Raw genomic sequence first — 8,750 nt, forward strand, 5'->3', positions numbered from 1 at the left:
TAGCAAAATGTGCTAGAAATATGATACCCTACAAATAAGAAAACAATTGCTTTGCTTTTACAAGAGAGAATTTTTTTCTAAAAAACAAAAGATACCCTACAAGAGGGAAATTTGATACCCCACAAATAAGAAAACCACTTGCTTTACTTTTACAAAGGGATAGCCAATATTCCAGTCTTGGGTCCATGCCTTAGATCCAATAGTTGTTCCACTAAGACAACAGTAATAAAACCACAATGATGTCATTTCTTGCAATTTACTTTTCATTGTTCCTCATCTCTTGACATATAAGTGGAAACTAACCCAAGCAAATTCGTTCTACAACTTATTCAAGCAAAGGATTTCTGTACTGACTTGTAACTGTAAAATTGAAGCATACGACCATCCGTGATCCAGGTGCAATTATACTAGATGTGGGGATCTCCAATAACTTAGCTGACATGTGCCCCTTACTAATACACCACTATGAATATTCAAAAGTCCTTCATTAACTCATCATGTAAGAATACCTCTTTCTATTAATGAAACGATGTGCCTCTATTAGGTTATGGCTGCAAGAATAATCTTCTGAAAAAAAGGATCTTTGGATTTTCTGGATGGCCCTACATAAAACTATTTTGGACTACCAAAAAAATGATATAAGATGAGTGGTGTTGTAAAACACACATGCCCTATTGCAAATGGGAACTCTACTTTTCTCACTTAGCAGGTCATAGTTTGTTAGTTTGGTTATAGTTTGGCAGTGATTTTGCAGTCCCATGGTTGGAAAAGTTACTTAGCTTGAGCAAGGTCTTAGAGGATAATGGCCAATCCTTGGTTGCAAGTTCAACTCTAGGATTCAGTTAATGATTTTGATTTTTTGAACACTTCGTAAAATCTTTGATTTCCTTCAAATAATATTTCCTTCCACTTGTAAAGTTTCAAAACCCTTGACAAAACTATGATTTACAAATTGGTAAGATGCCTCATGAATGGCTAAGTGTTGTTGCTACTGCACGGTGACAACATGCCAACTTTTAGTCAACACTATTATAATTCTTCAAAGGAGAAGGTTGTTAGTTGAATTCTTATTGTAACAGTTAGAATTCTGATTCAAATTGATGAAAGGATCCGATGCAAAACTAGTAGTGATAAATCAAGAATCAATAAAGGTACTAACCTTACTCATATCACTGTTGTGTCTATTGCCACTCTGGTGTATGTGGAAGTGAGCTTGAGTGAGCCAATTGCCCACCTTGGGAGAGGCCAGTTAATTGAAAAATCAAAGATCCTACTAATGGAACTCTTGACATATTTTGTATCGATATCTTCTTCAAATGAAATATAACATTGTAACTCAATTACATCGCATGAAAAAACAATGTGTAGGATTGACTATTTAGAAATTATTTACACAAAATCAAAGAATACCTTTTCATTATATCTTTGACTACTGTACTCTTTCCAACACCCACCCCACCCCCAATTAGAAGTAGCACAGGGCTTCCATCACTGGCATTCATTGGGACAACTATACTTGCCCCACTAGGAACACGAGGATAGTGGTCAATAGCTTTAAACTCTTGTAATAGAGTAGAAAAGGCATTTTTTGTCTTGATATTCTTTACAACCCATTTAATATTGTCTTCCCTACAATTTTTTTGTTTGGTACATATCAATTCTGAAAAATGACCGGTAACCTTGGGAGAAAAACATGAATGCTGGAAAAATGGAAAATGATATGGTGCAATGTCAAATTTATAAAATGAAAGAGCTAAGGAGATCTATAATGAATGCTGAAGATATTGCATATGTAATACTAAATGAAGTGGATTTAATTGTAGGGGAAACTCTTAGCATAGTTCAATCAGATCACTATCGGTGCTGGTGATTTAGTTGGAATTTTAGATGTACCTAGATTTTATAAGTGATAAGCATTCAAGAGGAGTGTTCTTGTGGGCTATTATTCTTGAGATATGGATCATAAAAAAGATTTTATAGATGAAAAATATTCAATCTTGTGGAAGGACAGTTCTTGTGAACTATTATTTGTAAAATATGATTCATGAAGATAATTTGATAGTAACAAAGAATAGAATCCTAGACAAATAATAATAAAATCTAAACAAAATTTAGGTTCAAAATGTCAACCAAAAGCATATGTGCATATTAATACGTGATTCACCTGGTAGCACTATACACAACAGATTGAACTTATTCTGAGAAGAATTAATCTGGATAACCTACAAAATTGACAACAATTCCTTGGATATATGAGCTAGTGTAAACAAACTTAATGAACTCAAAACAGGGGAATTATTTTTCTCTGTGGCATGTGATTACCTGATTAATCATAAACATACAGTGATCTCAATGAATGCAAAGTAACTTTGTATGCAGCTATATAGCTCATCTATTATAAGTTTAGATAGAGATTTAATTTCCTCTTTAGGGCACATATTAGAGAGAGATGTAGTGATGTTGTCTTGGATCCTATTAGAATTGCTCTTATCTCCCCTCAAGTACTCTTCAACAAGTTTGGAAAGGTGTGAATAACCATCAGGTGTCACAATACCAAGTGTCGAACTGCAACATGTACAAGTAATTTCAGTTTAACTCTCGATTTCTCTAGACAAGAATTCAGCTAACAGGAAAGGGTTCCCAAACACTAATCTTGAAAAGGAACCGCCCTCCCTTTCAACTATGAACAATAAAAAAAAAAGTAGCAGATCTGTACAAATATTATAAACTGGGAGGTTCTGGTACAAGCTTTAAGAGTAAAAGAATAAGATCTCAGACAAGGTAAAACAACTTGAGAATCCAAGATGTGTGAAAATGAACTCACCTACATATTCCCCAAATGGCTCAAGCTTCTTGACATGGCCACCTTCTGTCAGCTCTATCAGTGGCACCAACTTATCATATTGTTGAGGCTTCTTAGAGGTTTGATGTATATAAAGTTCTTTCAGTATTCTTTGTGCTGCTATAAATAGTCCAAGAGTTGCTACAAGAATATGCATATTGTCTGCAATAGGTTGTTCATGCCATGTAAGAGTATTGAAAAACAAAGAAAACAAGAAATGATTGTGCCTTTCCAATTTACCAGATTTCTTTGTTAAAATGGATATTTCACAAACTCCTGTAGAAGAAATTAAGTTTTTTTCCAAGCAAAGTATATGACAACATGATACAGATGTTTGCACACGAATTCACCCCTCTAAATTCAATCTACAAATTTTAATGAATCAGCCAATATAGATAAATATGAAGGACAAAACTTCAAGAGTAGTTCTGCAATATATTGTGGGTTGAATCAATTTTAAGCGAAAGAAACTTACTAGAGTCAAGTGGTAATGATTTGGAGCATTACTTTCACAAAAGTTCTTGTGATGAGTCAAGCAAGGGTTTGAATTCATATATTTAGGCCAAATATTGATCAAAAGAAGTGTAGGAAAAAGCTAAGCTTTTTAAGCTGAGTTTAGAAGAGGGACATCCTTGTAGAAGGTTGTAGTTAAAGAGGAATTGTAGTCAAACTACCAAAAGGTGAGAACCCCTCAATCAAACCAGTTAAAATATAAACCAAAAACAAGTAACTACAAAACCAATACCAAAAATACATTGAGAATACACAAGTCGTAAAAATACCAATTAACTAATCAAAATAAAACTCCACCAACTAAAGCCAGAGGCCACAAATTACCTGCACATTGAGATGTTGTCTGGCAATTGTTTTAATTTGTTTCCTGAAATATTCAAATATTTGGGCCTTTTCAGAAGTCCTATGGAGTTTGGCAATGAGAGAAACATATTACCACTCAAATCCAAAGACTCTAGGTTTTCAAGACCTGCAATTGAATCAGAAAAGCCTATATTTTTCATTGACAAATGAATTAGAGCCACAACTAAATCATTGAAGTACTATGCATGCATTTAATCTTATCTAAACGTAAATATATAGCTTCTTCAAAAATATTAATTAAATATGAGTCCAACTAATCTGCAACTTAAAAAAATGATAAACCCCTTCACTATCCCTGCTTCCAAAGGGGTATCCATCATAATGCATTGATGCAAAAGTTGATAAATGATGGCAACTTAAGCAATTAGTTTGTGAAAAAATATTCAACAATTGTAATGAATCAAGCGACTGTGCATGCACTCCATCCACCAAGCTTGCACATCAGTTTTTTAAATGAAAATGTATTTATAATCTATAAAATGAAACACTACCCAATCTTTTAAAGATTGTTTACAGATAATTCAAGAGTGCTATAACATGATAAAGCTAGATAACTTGCAGAAACTGCAGGCAAGTAATTGCAAAGAAACCAAAAATGAATGAAATGCTAAGAATACTGCAGCATGATTATGCTGATTATAGAGAATGTGCATAGTGCAAAATCCAAATTGGGTAACACAGCTCACTTACTTTAAATATCTTAAAGACAGCTCCAACCTCATTAACAGAATGCTGAGAGAACCTGTAATTAATCTATTTTTTATGCTGGAAGGCTACATTCGATCCAGATCAAGTCTCATGTGAACCTAAGATTTACATTTCATATGGTTTTGATTTTTCTATATGCTTCAGACTCGAAGTTGAAAAATCCATTAGATATATTTAAAAAATCTAGTTATTCAAACATCTACTTTATATTGTCATCATGTCTCATGAAACATGGAAGGATGATAATGATGGTATCTTCAGTTTCACATGTGAGATCATGGAATAAAGATAACAGCAAGCAGTAAGATACAATTAAGGGCTTATAACACTCTCATGCAGATGTGGCTATTGCAAAATTGTTGAGATGTCTCACTAGACTCAAAATATTGTTGCTTTAGATTGAACATACAACATAACTTTTATCCCGCAAAAACAAATTAAAGCATTTTCCTTGCTGAAAAGTTGAGCAAACATATTGCAATTTTTTAATAGAAAATGGCATCTTACCTCAAGTTTATTGCTGGTGAGTTTTAATGAAATAAGTGTGGTGATATTGCAGAAAGCCTCAGGAAAAAGCTTCAGTGCATGACCACACAAGTCAATTTCTTCAATGTGTTTCTCTACTGCTTCATGCAATACTTTCACAACCTCATCATCATTATTAGTAACAATACCACCCATCTTTTCAGACATTTCAACAGGCTGTGATGTTTTTGATCCACTTTCAGCCAATCTACATATATTCACAAGCCGCTCCTCTGCCTGTGATGATAATTCTTCATAAGCTACATGCATCTCATAGAGAGTTACTACAGCTTTGAAAGCCTGTTTCTCCTTCTCAGTAGCATCTCAATCCTCTTTTTCCTTCTGAGACAGCAGTAAACCATATAAATAAACCCTTAAAACTGTAATGTCAACCATAATCTAGCAGTATCTACATTGAATATGGAGGTCAGGCCACAGCCTGTCATGCCAAGCGAGCGGGTGCAGTCTTAGTGGACTCCTAGGACTAGACCTTCAAGTTATCCATGTCCCCTATTTTTTAATAGATGGGAAGAGAAATATGTAAAGTGATTTGATGTATTTACATTTAGTTTACAAAAACAATTTGATTTTTTTTTTCAGATTATCAGACATCAATATTCCATACGAGTATGCAATTTTGTACCTAGTTTGCATTTAAAATGCACTAATATAACTATACTCAGTTTGTTTTTTTAATGTGCTAATTTATTGACTCAATGGATTCATCTCCTCATTCATTGAGTTTTTCAAAAACAATACACTTCTCATGAAACTTAAGCAAATTTTTAAGTTGGCAAGTTTTTAGCTAGATTTTTTGCGGAGATGCATTTTATAGTCTTGATGTGTTGAATGTGGGTTTTCCAACTATGCAATAAGATACTATTTCTTTTTTATTTTATTACAATAGGCCTGCAAATGATTAAACATACAAGAAACAAGACAGTATTATTAGTTTAAAATTAAAAATCTTAAACAGACATTATTGCAGGAGGACAAAAATCCATATTTATTTGTAAGAATCAATATAGTTAAACTCATAGTTTGTCTATTTTAATGAAGATAAATAGAAGAAATATAAATCTCTTCAAATGGAAACTGTTAAGCATGATTCTTCAGCAGGTTCAGAACAGCAACTTTATCTGGCAGTGTAGGAATTGCACCCTTTTCTGTTGTGGCTACGACACCGGCACCATTTGCAAGTAGCAGTACATCCCTCAATCTCTTCTCATCCTCAAGCAATGAAAAATATTTGACCGTGTAAGAAATGCTCCAACATATACATCACCAGCACCAGTTATATCAACTGTCTCTACTGCAAATCTATTTATTCTGCCCCAAAAGTCCTTGGTGTAATATCTGCAACCTTTTTCTCCCTCAGTCACAAGTAGTAACTTAAGTCCAAGGCGTAATAGGGTCTCAATTACTGCATCTTTTTGATAGTTTCCTCCATCTATAAGGAATGCTACTTCTTCATCCTTGCTGACCTTAATCATATCAGCCTCATCCCAGATACTGAAAATGGCTTCTTGAGCTTTTGAAGGAGATGACCATAATGGTATTCTCACATTAGGATCATATAAGAGAGCAACTGCCTCTTTTGCCAATTTCATGGCTGCAAAATGAGCTATTCTACATGGCTTTGTTATCAAACTTATGGATCCATAATGAAAAATCGTGGCCTGTTGGATCAGATCTTTATCAAGCTCGGCCTCAATCAAGAGCATAGTAGCACTTGATTACGATAGAACATGGACTCTCGTTCACCATCATTTCGCAATGTTACAAATGCAAGTGTTGTTCTAGCATGGCTATCAAACAAAAAACCCTTGTCATTTACACCATTTTCCTTTAAAATGACTGCCAACATATGCCCAAATTCATCATCACCAACCTTGCCAATGAATGTTGCATGACCTCCAAGCCTAGCAATCCCTAGAACAACATTTTTTGGTGCACCTCCTGGGGCCTTCTTAAAAGCTGGTGCTTCTACCAAAGAAACACCAGAGACTGTTGGAACAAAATCAATGAGCATTTCCCAAAAGAAAACTATCAAATCGGGATGCTGAGCAGGATCAGTCACATTATCTAGATCATTTTGAAGAGCTGCCATTCTAATGCACCGAAAATTCCCAACAATAATCTCTATAAAGATCTAAAATCGAATTTCTTCCCTTAATTGCAGATTTTAGTAGCTAATAAATCCTGTAAACTCTAAAATCTTCTCAATATTGCTCTGATATAGTGCAAAATAATCTGATACCATTGAATCTTGCTACTATTTCTTACTTTGGAATGCATTTTGATTTTAAAAGGTGAAGAGATTTAAAATGGCAATAGCCTTGAGCAAATTAGTTGAACATCATAAAAAATGTTGATGCTGGCAACAATAATTATAATAATTAGATACTTATTTAGCTCATTTTGATTTCACAAAGACTAGGATACTTTATGAAGCATATTTTTGTGATTTTCAAAAATGAGAAAATATTTTGAACTTTGTATAAATATTAGACATTTTTTACCTACAAGGAATTTTTATAATTCTTGAAAAACCCCTAATTAACTTTGATCTCAAAATAAATATTGTGTTATTTAGAATTTTCCTAGACTTTCAAAATTAAACTTATCCAAATGCACCTGGGGCATTGATCATCTTATAGTAGTTGAATACCATCCTCACTATTAAGTTATTAACTTTGACATGGTTTCAGAAAAAGCCAAAGGAAGCAAAGATACAAAACCATAATTTACCCAACTATTACCACATCACTCTAACATGGTAAACCTAGTTCAGTGGTATATACAAAAAATGAGTGTACATGTAATATGAACCATCAAAGAGCTATAGGTTTCACTCCTAATAACCAAGCTGATCCATCAACTTCTTGCTTGTATATTAGTGTAGACAACCTATTATGTGAGTGGAATTATCTTGTAGCTTTAATTGACATATTCACCATTTTGGGTGATTGAAAAGTTGTTGCAGTAAAGTATAATATTGTTTTGTAGATCAGTTATAAGACATTATCACTTTATCTCAACAACTTGATTCATGTGATCCATCATTAATAAATCACTTCTATATAACAGATGAGATTTTGTTCAAGTATGACCTTCTATTTGAGATAGGAGGCATTATCTAACTGCTTCAATTGACATGTTCACCATTTTGTGGGATAGTAAAGAAGTTGTAAAATACTATCATGTTGATCAGCTATAAGACACTACAACTTTTTCTCAATAATCTAGTTCATGTTATCCATCATTAATAAATCACTTCTACATAACAGATTAGATTGTTTTTAAGTGTGTACCCTATTCTCCCTCTATTCACCACCGGGCCCAGACCACCTGGTGAATTGGGTAAAAAACGCATGAGGAAGTTCATGAAAACTGATTGCCCCAGTAACCTTTTTTCCCTTAATGCATAATTAAACCAATCAGTTAAGGCTTGTTTCATGATTGTTATATCAGGTCAGTGGGAACATCATTAAGCATTTCAATCATAGGTTCCAAATAATTAACAATCAGTTTCAAAGCATTGTAGAGCTCTGCAGCTCATTGAGAAATTGAAAAAAATGAAAATTCATTACAAGGAAATTGAAGTGTCACTTGACTACCCCTATAGAAAGGTTGATGCATCAGTAAGGGAAGTTCCACCCATAAAAGAAAATAGCATTCTCATGAATATCTCAGCAAACCAAAGAGAGATATTTTCAATTCTCTGTATTAAACTGTAGGAATTCTAAATATACTGAAATTATTTTATTGAGAAAAGAGAGAAACAATCGATGTTTTG

General features: G+C 33.7%; 1 pseudogene; it reads right to left on the reverse strand.

Annotated features, from left to right (window-relative positions):
- Positions 1-6,049: 6,049 nt before the first annotated feature.
- On the reverse strand, positions 6,050-7,061 carry LOC149544667 (putative fructokinase-5 pseudogene; annotated as a pseudogene).
- Between the last annotated feature and the right edge of the window lie 1,689 nt (positions 7,062-8,750).

This window comes from Cupressus sempervirens, chromosome 8 (genome assembly GCF_028749045.1).
Source record: "Cupressus sempervirens isolate cs-2001-9-10 chromosome 8, ASM2874904v1, whole genome shotgun sequence".
NCBI lineage: Eukaryota > Viridiplantae > Streptophyta > Pinopsida > Cupressales > Cupressaceae > Cupressus > Cupressus sempervirens.